Here is an 11,470-nt window from a genome sequence, read left to right as displayed (position 1 = left end):
TCTACTCGTATGCACCCGTATTCGTACTCGTACAATACACAGCTTTTAGATGTATGTACTATTGGTATATACACTCCAATGATCAGCTCTTAGCAGCCCATGTGAGTCACCTAACACATGTGGGAACCATCATTTGGTAACTAGCATGAAATATCTCATAAAATTACAAAAATATGAGTAATCATTCATGACTTATTTACATGAAAACAAAATTACATATCCTTTATATCTAATCCATACACCAACGACCAAAAACACCTACAAACACTTTCATTCTTCAATTTTCTTCATCTAATTTATCTCTCTCAAGTTCTATCTTCAAGTTCTAAGTGTTCTTCATTAATTTCAAAAGTTCTAGTTTCATAAAATCAAGAATACTTTCAAGTTTGCTAGCTCACTTCCAATCTTGTAAGGTGATCATCCAACCTCAAGAAATATTTGTTTCTTACAGTAGGTTATCATTCTAATATAAGGTAATAATCATATTCAAACTTTGGTTCAATTTCTATAACTATAACAATCTTATTTCAAGTGATGATCTTACTTGAACTTGTTTTCGTGTCATGATTCTGCTTCAAGAACTTCGAGCCATCCAAGGATCCATTGAAGCTAGATCCATTTTTCTCTTTTCCAGTAGGTTTATCCAAGGAACTTAAGGTATTAATGATGTTCATAACATCATTCGATTCATACATATAAAGCTATCTTATTCGAAGGTTTAAACTTGTAATCACTAGAACATAGTTTAGTTAATTCTAAACTTGTTCGCAAACAAAAGTTAATCCTTCTAACTTGACTTTTAAAATAAACTAAACACATGTTCTATATCTGTATGATATGCTAACTTAATGATTTAAAACCTGGAAACACGAAAAACACCGTAAAACCGGATTTACGCCGTCGTAGTAACACCGCGGGCTGTTTTGGGTTAGTTAATTAAAAACTATGATAAACTTTGATTTAAAAGTTGTTATTCTGAGAAACTGATTTTTATTATGAACATCAAACTATATCCAAAAATTATGGTTAAACTCAAAGTGGAAGTATGTTTTCTAAAATGGTCATCTAGACGTCGTTCTTTCGACTTAAATGACTACCTTTACAAAAACGACTTGTAACTTATTTTTCCGACTATAAACCTATACTTTTTCTGTTTAGATTCATAAAATAGAGTTCAATATGAAACCATAGCAATTTGATTCACTCAAAACGGATTTAAAATGAAGAAGTTATGGGTAAAACAAGATTGGATAATTTTTCTCATTTTAGCTACGTGAAAATTGGTAACAAATCTATTCCAACCATAACTTAATCAACTTGTATTGTATATTATGTAATCTTGAGATACCATAGACACGTATACAATGTTTCGACCTATCATGTCGACACATCTATATATATTTCGGAACAACCATAGACACTCTATATGTGAATGTTGGAGTTAGCTATACAGGGTTGAGGTTGATTCCAAAATATATATAGTTTGAGTTGTGATCAATACAGAGATACGTATACACTGGGTCGTGGATTGATTCAAGATAATATTTATCGATTTATTTCTGTACATCTAACTGTGGACAACTAGTTGTAGGTTACTAACGAGGACAGCTGACTTAATAAACTTAAAACATCAAAATATATTAAAAGTGTTGTAAATATATTTTGAACATACTTTGATATATATGTATATATTGTTATAGGTTCGTGAATCAACCAGTGGCCAAGTCTTACTTCCCGACGAAGTAAAAATCTGTGAAAGTGAGTTATAGTCCCACTTTTAAAATCTAATATTTTTGGGATGAGAATACATGCAGGTTTTATAAATGATTTACAAAATAGACACAAGTACGTGAAACTACATTCTATGGTTGAATTATCGAAATCGAATATGCCCCTTTTTATTAAGTCTGGTAATCTAAGAATTAGGGAACAGACACCCTAATTGACGCGAATCCTAAAGATATATCTATCGGGCCCAACAAGCCCCATCCAAAGTACCGGATGCTTTAGTACTTCGAAATTTATATCATATCCGAAGGGTGTCCCGGAATGATGGGGATATTCTTATATATGCATCTTGTTAATGTCAGTTACCAGGTGTTCACCATATGAATGATTTTTATCTCTATGTATGGGATGTGTATTGAAATATGAAATCTTGTGGTCTATTACTATGATTTGATATATATAGGTTAAACCTATAACTCACCAACATTTTTGTTGACGTTTTAAGCATGTTTATTCTCAGGTGATTATTAAGAGCTTCCGCTATCGCATACTTAAATAAGGACGAGATTTGGAGTCCATGCTTGTATGATATTGTGTAAAAACTGTATTCAAGAAACTTATTTTGTTGTAACATATTTGTATTGTAAACCATTATGTAATGGTCGTGTGTAAACAGGATATTTTAGATTATCATTATTTGATAATCTACGTAAAGCTTTTTAAACCTTTATTGATGAAATAAAGGTTATGGTTTGTTTTAAAATGAATGCAGTCTTTGAAAAATGTCTCATATAGAGGTCAAAACCTCGCAACGAAATCAATTAATATGGAACGTTTTTAATCAATAAGAACGGGACATTTCAATATGGTGCTCCCCTAATACGGGCCGTTCTTTTCACAAATGGTCTAGAAAAACCTGGTGGCTTAGATGTTCCCGGGTTATAGCTAAAACTTAAGAAATACGGGTGTTGACGGTATTTCTCATCGGGACATTTCATGTTAACATAGAGGTCATCGGGGTTGGAATTAAGTTTCTCTATTTTGATGCCTTTCCCTTATTATTTTCTTTTGCCTTTTCAAATTGGGTTGGGGTAATTTCTATAACATCATCGGAATCCTCATCGGAATCCGATTCATCGAAAAATTGGTAATCTTCCCAATATTTTGCTTCCTCGGCGGAAACACCATTGATCATTATTAATTTTGGTCCATTGGTTGAGGGTTTTCTTTTATTTGTCTGTTTTTCAGTGGTTTCTAATATTTCCTCCTCCGGAACCTCCTCTTCTTCCGGTTCCTCTTCTTTCGGTTCCTCTTCTTCCGGTTCCTCTTCTTCCGGTTCCTCTTCGGGAATTTTTGAATCTTTCCAATATATATTCGACTCTTCATTATTATTAGGTGGGTCGTTGGGATTTGTACTAGAGGTAGACATCTATCACACAATATCAAACACGTTAAGAGATTAATATATCACATAATATTTACATGTTAACCATATATAGTTTCCAACAAAAAGTGTTAAGCAATCGTTTTTAAAGAAAACACGGTCGAAGTTCAGACTCACTCTGCCCCTTGGACCTCGCCAGGGTTTGCCACCCCTTGGACCCCGCTATGGGGGCGCTGCCCCCGAACCCCCGTCATAATTACGATAAGTTCAAACAAGTGTGCACTCCACACTTTCCCAAACTTATTCGATATTTATCAAGGTTATTTTGGTTAACAAATTAATCCCATTACACTTAAATCATATTGGTGACACAAATCACCAACAATGAATATATCTTAATATGATACATATGTATTTAGTGAGGCGTTGCTATAACGATAATCGTTATATATATCGTTTCGAGTTTCATAATTCAATAGTCTCATTTTATGTATATAACTCATTGTTAATATACCTAGTGAGATACTTACTTTTCATAATAACATGATAGCTATATACATATCCATATATATATATATATATATATATATATATATATATATATATATATATATATATATATATATATATATATATATATATCATCGTATAGTTTTTACAAGTTTTAACGTTCGTGAATCGCCGGTCAACTTGGGTGGTCAATTGCCTACATGAAACTCATTTCAAATAATCAAGTCTTAACACGTTTGATTGCTTAACATGTTGGAAACATTTAATCATGTAAATATGGTTCTCATTAAATATATAATCATGAAAAAGTTCGGGTCACTACACTAAACGCCCAATATGCAAGGTAGCGGAATTGGGGTTTTCCAAAATTATGAGAAACAGCCTGGTTTCATGTGGAAACAGGGGTACGCTCACGTGCACGGCTCCCAAAGTTCTAGTTCGCGGAACAAAACACGTTCCCGAAAAGGTAAAGATGCCCCTTCCTTATTTTTTTTTTATCTATTTTTATATTGTAAAATTTTATTTGTAACTGTCTTTATTGATACACCTTAATTTTGTAACGTTCTTTTAAAATAAAAAATTACTTTTTTTGTTTTATTTTTGTTTTGCAACGCCGAATTTTTGTAAGGTTAACGTGTTTTCCTACGGAATAGTCTTGTGGGAGTTGCTTAACAGTACAACACCGTATACAGATATATCGGATGATGAAGAAAATAGACGGTGAGGTTTAACTTTCTATGAGTATTTATACCACCTTTAAATTTGTTATACTATGGATAATATATATATATATATATATATATATATATATATATATATATATATATATATATATATATATATATAAAAGGGCAGGATCAATGGGGAAGTAACCAATCGGGGGAAAGCGGGGGGAAGCAAAAAAAATTTTTCGTTTTTTTTGGAATTTTTTTTCTGCATCAAGATCACACAAAAATATGAACATTTAGAAGAGACACTTCGTGATGAATGTTATTATTTAGGCGGGAAAACGATCGACAAAAATAACATTCAAGATAATATTGTTCGTGAAGAATATGAACGTTTTTTTTTTCATGTTTTGTGAAGTAAAATTTAGCCCAGTTTAGGGTTTAGGGTTTGGTGTTTTGGGTTTATGGAATAAACCCAAAACACCAAACCCTAAACCCTAAACTCTAAACCGTTCGTGTTAAAAACTCAATCTAAATTCTAAATCTAAACCCTAAATCTAAACCCTAAACCCTAAATTTCTAAACCCTAATATCTAAACCCTATAAACCCTAATATCTAAACCTTAATATCTAAACCCCAATAGCTAAAACCTCAACATACGCTCGAAAAACACGATAATTCTTCGTGCGTTCCCGCCAAAATGAAAACATTTATCACAAAGTGTCTCTACTAAATGTTCATATTTTCATCCCATCTATAATGTTCGTGAACAAAGTTTTTTCAAAAAATGAAAGAAAAAAAAAGTTTTTGCTTCCCCCCGCTTCCCCCCGATTGGTTACTTCCCTCTTGATCCTACCAATATATATATATATATATATATATATATATATATATATATATATATATATATATATATATATATATATATATATATATATATATATATATATATATTGCCGAAGGAGTTAACAGAAACACCCTCCGACCTTCAATTCTGAATGATTGTCCATCAACGGAGAATTGTTGGTAAGCTGACCCAGCTAAAGGACCTCCATTTAAAGAGATCACCGTAGAAATTAAGAGAAATGTTGGTCAGTGTAACCTGACTGACTAAATCATGACTAAATTTTAAGGGTAATTTGTTGTTAGTGTATATATATATATATATATATATATATATATATATATATATATATTGCCGAAGGAGTTAACAGCAACACCCTCCGACCTTCAATTCTGAATGATTGTCCATAAACGGAGAATTGTTGGTAAGCTGACCCAGCTAAAGGACCTCCATTTAAAGAGATCACCGTAGAAATTAAGAGAAATGTTGGTCAGTGTAACCTGACTGACTAAATCATGACTAAATTTTAAGGGTAATTTGTTGTTAGTGACATTTTTGTGTGTTTGTTTGGTTTGTTATTACACTTTTGCTTAATACGATAATTTTAACTGATAAAATATCTTCTAGGAAGAGAATTAGAAGGGTTAGTAAGCTAATGAAGAAAAGAATAGAATAGTTGCCAAAACTTTAGTTCAATTACAATAATGGTTCTATTTGTAATTAAAAACATACAGTAACAAATTATGCAAGTACGTGCCTGTTTAGCTGGTTTAGCTGGTTTAGCTGGTTTAAACACTCCAACAATTAGGTTTTCTGGGAATTTTGGACCTTTTTTAAGGATTTTGTTGGGAGTTGGTTTCTTCATATCATCATCTGCTTGTCGTTTATTATTTGCTCCATCCCTAATTAACTCTTCTATACTAAATTATTAAAACAATTTGTTAATACAAACATAATAAATTAAACCTCCTTCAATCAACAAACTGGGATTTTAATTGAATCAAAAAATTCTAAATCTTTTTTTGGTATATCAATTAAGGACCGGAAACATTGAAGCAAAAACTCTTTTCGGTCCTTCCAAAGAAACCCAAATCTTGTCAAGACTCAACGAACGATCTATGGTTTGAATCGTTGGTGAACCTAAAAGACTCTAGGGTTTCTAATTGAGATCTTTAACTGATGGCGTGTAAACTTTTGTAATCGCCTAATTGGGCTATAAGGCCTAGGAATTAGTCGGCCTAAATGGGTTGTTTGGGCCTACACTCGCTTTTTACTTTTATGATTTTAATTGTTTGTGTGTCCATTAAGAAGAGTTGCATGGTTGGCACTTGGCACTATAGTTTATTTACACTCAAGAAACTTTTTTGACATACATAAGCTTTGCGACTAATTTCATGGTGTGCATTGGATTGTAATGAAATAATGTCACTGCAGATACTATTAATTGAACTCTGTTAAAATGTAAATACAAGTACTACCTTGACTTGTTAGTTGCTGGAGTTTACAACTCATATTAACTACAAATATAGGTGACAAAGATAGGTTGTTCGACATGTTATGAAACGGGTAAAAGTAGCAACTTTATTTAGGGGCCGAGGAAGGTTGACCCAAAACGCTCATTATTAATTAACCATTAACCATATATACTGATCACCACCAAGTTTTTGGTCGTTTTGCCTCAAACCCACCCAAAGTTGGGTCAAAACGACATCAGGGGAAAAAAACCAAACACCCCCTCAAATTATATCCAACTTTCAAATTCAGTCCTCATTTCAGGGGTGCAAAATGAAACTTATTATTTTAATTAAAAATCTTAATCAAACTTCACCCATATTTTTAACGGAACATATCTTTCCGCTCGCCTCGCGTTAAATTTTTTCAAACCCACCGTTAAACCCAAAAAAATCTTACGAACACAACTTGACTAACTATACGCGAAACGGACACTTCTAAAAAAAATGCTAAATACATCGCATATATTCAATACATATACACACCTAGGTACTAAACATGTATCTAAAAACACTCGTAGCAAAGCGTTTTTAGCAAAATGAATCTTATTATTTTAATTAAAAATCTTAACCAATCTTCACCCATATTTTTAACGGAACATATCTTTCCGCTCGCCTCGCGTTAAATTTTTTCAAACCCACCGTTCAACCCAAAAAAATCTTACGAACACAACGGGACTAACTATGCGCGAAACGGACACTTCTACAAAAAATGCTAAATACATCGGATATATTCAATACATATACACACCTAGGTACTAACTACGTGTATCTAAAAACACGTAGCAAAACGTTTTTACTTCTGTAAATACAAAACGCTCCGTTAACTATAAATACGCAACTCAATGGACCCGCGGCATCGCGCGGTCCCGTTTTACTAGTTCTCTAATATTTATATCCCTAAAGTAATCATGATGTGTGAAGTATGCATTGGCGATTCCAGAAATGAAACTCAATGGGGTCCTGATTTTTTTCCAGTGCTAATTATATTTGTATGTTATTTTAATAGTTGTTTATCTTTAAAAAAAAATGTACAAATTCAAAGTATATATGGTTCCGGCTATTTAAATTTAGTTGTATTTAATACAGTTTAAAGACAAAATTGCGCCGTTGGTACCTCAGCTTTGTATTAAACAGCATAGGTGACCTTAAACTTTTATTTTGACTTCGTTAACCTCGAATTATTAAGATATCTCACGGGTGACCTTAACGTTGATGGTTGTTAAGTTTTACCCGTTAAATTAGATCACACGCACATCACGTGAGGGCGTTTTAGTCCGCCTACATTAAAAAAACTCTACACGGTTGACCTAACTTGCATCCTCCTAAGTTGTTACGGAACCGTCTAAAAAGGGGGCTTCATCTTCATCAAGTACAAAATAAGAACCCTAAATTCAAAAACCCTAATTTAGTTAGCAAGCCCCTCTTCCTTTTCTAATACCCGTATCATGTACAGTATACATGTGTACTAGCCTTGCCATCGTCACACATATTTCGTTTGCCGCTATCCCAAAGGAAACTGCACCAATTATTTTCCCAGTAGACCGTGATAAAAACAGAGATTTTCATTATAAAAATTTATTACCAACACAAACTGTTAAGTTGCCATTGTAATGAATAAAGAATAGTTAATTGAGAACTAACTAGAATAAACCAATAAAAACAATATCAACTTAAAATATATCATCAGTTAAACGTTATAAGCATGGACTTTGAGCAACTATGCATTCCATACGAATTGATTTGCTTACTACAATTTTTTTGTCATTGAGCCCATGGTTTATCACAAGTTGACATTTTTTTACAGAATACTGCAACGTAAGAATCAAAATCGTTTTTTACCTTTCCTTTTATATAGAAGCGTGCAACCATGAATTAAAACGGGGCCAATCAACAAGGCAATAGGCGGATTAGTAAGCAAACAATTTTAAAAAAAAATCACAGAGAACTTTTATCAAACACATTGTAGGCATTACATGGTACGAGTAATAGAAAAAGAGGAGGGAGTAAAATTTGAAGACAAAGATCGTACCCCAAGAAACACTTAAAGTTTGTGTCTTTATACAGAGGTCGTGCTTAAAATCTGTTGAGGTTTTTGAATTTAAAGTTCTTATTTTGTAGTTGATGAAGATGAAAAAGTTAGGTCAATAGTGTAGAGTTTTTTTAACATAGATGGACCAAAATGCCCTCATGTGAGGTGCTCGTGATCTAATTTAACGAGCAAAACTTAACAATTGTTAACGTCAAGGTTAACCATGAGATATCTTAATAATTCGAGGTCAACAAAGTCAAAAATAAAATTTAAGATCACCTGCGGTGTTTAGTACAAAGTTGAGGGACCAACAAAGCAATTTTGTCCAGTTTAAAGGAAATGTTATTAATTCGAAAAATATATGGAGTCATGTAGTTATTAATGGTCCTATACATTTTAAAGAGTATTTTTTACACAAAATTTTCGTACTTGTTGTGTCTCATGACCTCACTATTTCCAAAATCGTCTAGGAGGATTTATGCTTTAATATTAAATATACTTTAAAGAAATTTGCCCTATTTTTTTAGGCTAATTATTTGACCACTTTGGCATGTTAGAGTCTTACGCCCCGTTTGGTTCATGGAATTTCAAGGAAATTTGATGAAATTGTAATTAAATTTCTTGGACCGCTTTGTTTGGTTGACATATTTTGAAAGGAAATTAAATTTTTCTTGGAATCTTGAGATTCCTTCACCAATGGATTGTTCCTTCTTTGAAGATGTTGATTGATTTCAATTCCTTCCAACTTTGAATCTATGAAGAGTCAAAACATCTTCAAATATATATATATATATATATATATATATATATATATATATATATATATATATATATATATATATATATATTGCCTCATTTATACATATTTTATTTCGCAATATCGGTCCCTAACGTGTGCATTTTATAAGGATTTGAAGACTTTTATTCGTGTTTAAAGTTAAAATATTAAGTTGGGTTCAAGAAGTCTTCAAGGAAAGAGTTTTGTTTTATTTCGGCAAGTTTCGTGGTTAAAAAGACACTTGAAGTTCATATTTCAGCACTTTTAAAAGACCTGCACTGAAAATCATATTTCGCGACCATAGTAATTGGGGTTATGGTCGCGAGATTTAGCATAAGTTGGTATTGTGCCCACAAAATTTGGCATCCTCTCGCGAAATGCACATCAGAAGGGTTTTATGGTCGCGAGGTTTTGGGTCGCGGTCGCGAAATTTGTGACGGTCAGGGGTCCGAAAATTGCCCTATAAATACTCCATTTATACCCTAACTTTTTAGCAACTTATATATTACGAATTCTGGAGCAAAAGAGGTCGTTTTTGGAGGTTTAGAGACCACTCTTCATCAATTTTGAAGATCTTAAACATCAAGGATCAAGGATTGATCACCTATAATCATTGGTACATTTGTTTTCTTGATTTTTAGTGATATTAGCATGAACACTTTTGTTATCAATTGTTTAGTTGATTTTTCTAGCATGTTAGGCTAAATCTTCTAGTGTTTGCTCAGATGTAGTAACTTTTGATCGTTGGATTGTTCTTATTTTCATGGATTTAATGTTTGATTGATTTAGTTTTAATAAGTTTGGTCAAAGACCCATTGTTATGCATGCCTTCTACTTTAAATTTAATTACACATGTTATCAACTTGTTATTGTGAGATAATAGGTGTTAGATAATGTGTACTTCAACACTTCATGTGATCTAGACGGTTAGGGATTTAATTTCAAGTGATTGTATTAAATATCTAATCGGTAATTGAATGGTTTTTGGCATCATAATCGTGTAATTACATTGAATTATCTTTGTAGTTAGGATTTTAAGTGATTTTATTCCGGATCAAATCTTAATAGCTGAATCTCATTGATTAATAATTATTGTGTTCAACCAAAAGATCCATTATTGTGTGAATCAGTTACTTGACTTTACTTATATAATTTGTTACCTAATTTACGTGAGTTAATTAGTGATAAACGGATTATGCTTTAACTCTTGGGAGATTTAGACATTTATATGTGAGTGTGAATGCTGATTAATTGGTAATTCGATAACACAGTCGTGTAATTGCTCTGAGTGATCGTAGTAATTAAGGTTTTATGTGAGTTTAACCTAGATTGAATCACAATAGTTTAATCCTTTATGATTTGATTATTTGAATGAGATGAATGTTAGTCAATTTTAGATGATTGAGTTACAATTTATCAGACATTTAATCGGTTTTAATTGAAAGAACAATCCACGTCACTAGTGAATCATCTGAGTGAACACTGTTTCGTCCATCTGGTTATTCATTTTATTTATTTCCGAGTTATTAGTTTATTCAAACCCCCATTTTACAACATAAATCTTCAGAATAATTATCAGTTATAAAATCTTAAACACTGCTCCCAGTGAACGAATTCGTAATCATATTACAATAAGATTAGGTGTGTTTCAAGCATATCAAATTTTTGGCGCCGCTGCCGGAGAGCGGTGTGTCTTAGGATTTTACAAGCTTTTAGTTATTCGATCCTTTCGTGGAAACTTGTTTTCGTGAAAGTTACTTTTCTGTTAATTTGTTTTCAGTTTTACGCTTTGGTTTTGTGGTGGTGTGAACGCAGGTTAGGTACTAATAACTCTGGAACCATCTAGAGTTTATCACACAAGTAGCAAAGCTAAATTTGAGCAAGAAATCGCCGAAGGTTTCTTAGAGTTACCTTTTTATATTCCAGACTTTGAATATATTAAGAAGGAAGAATTTAAGATGGGTGAACCAGCTCAGGGTCAATCCATGGAAGTTTTGATGAAAGCCACGAGGGC

Source organism: Rutidosis leptorrhynchoides, chromosome 1 (assembly GCF_046630445.1).
Source record: "Rutidosis leptorrhynchoides isolate AG116_Rl617_1_P2 chromosome 1, CSIRO_AGI_Rlap_v1, whole genome shotgun sequence".
Classification (NCBI taxonomy): domain Eukaryota; kingdom Viridiplantae; phylum Streptophyta; class Magnoliopsida; order Asterales; family Asteraceae; genus Rutidosis; species Rutidosis leptorrhynchoides.
This window is presented reverse-complemented; position numbering follows the sequence as displayed.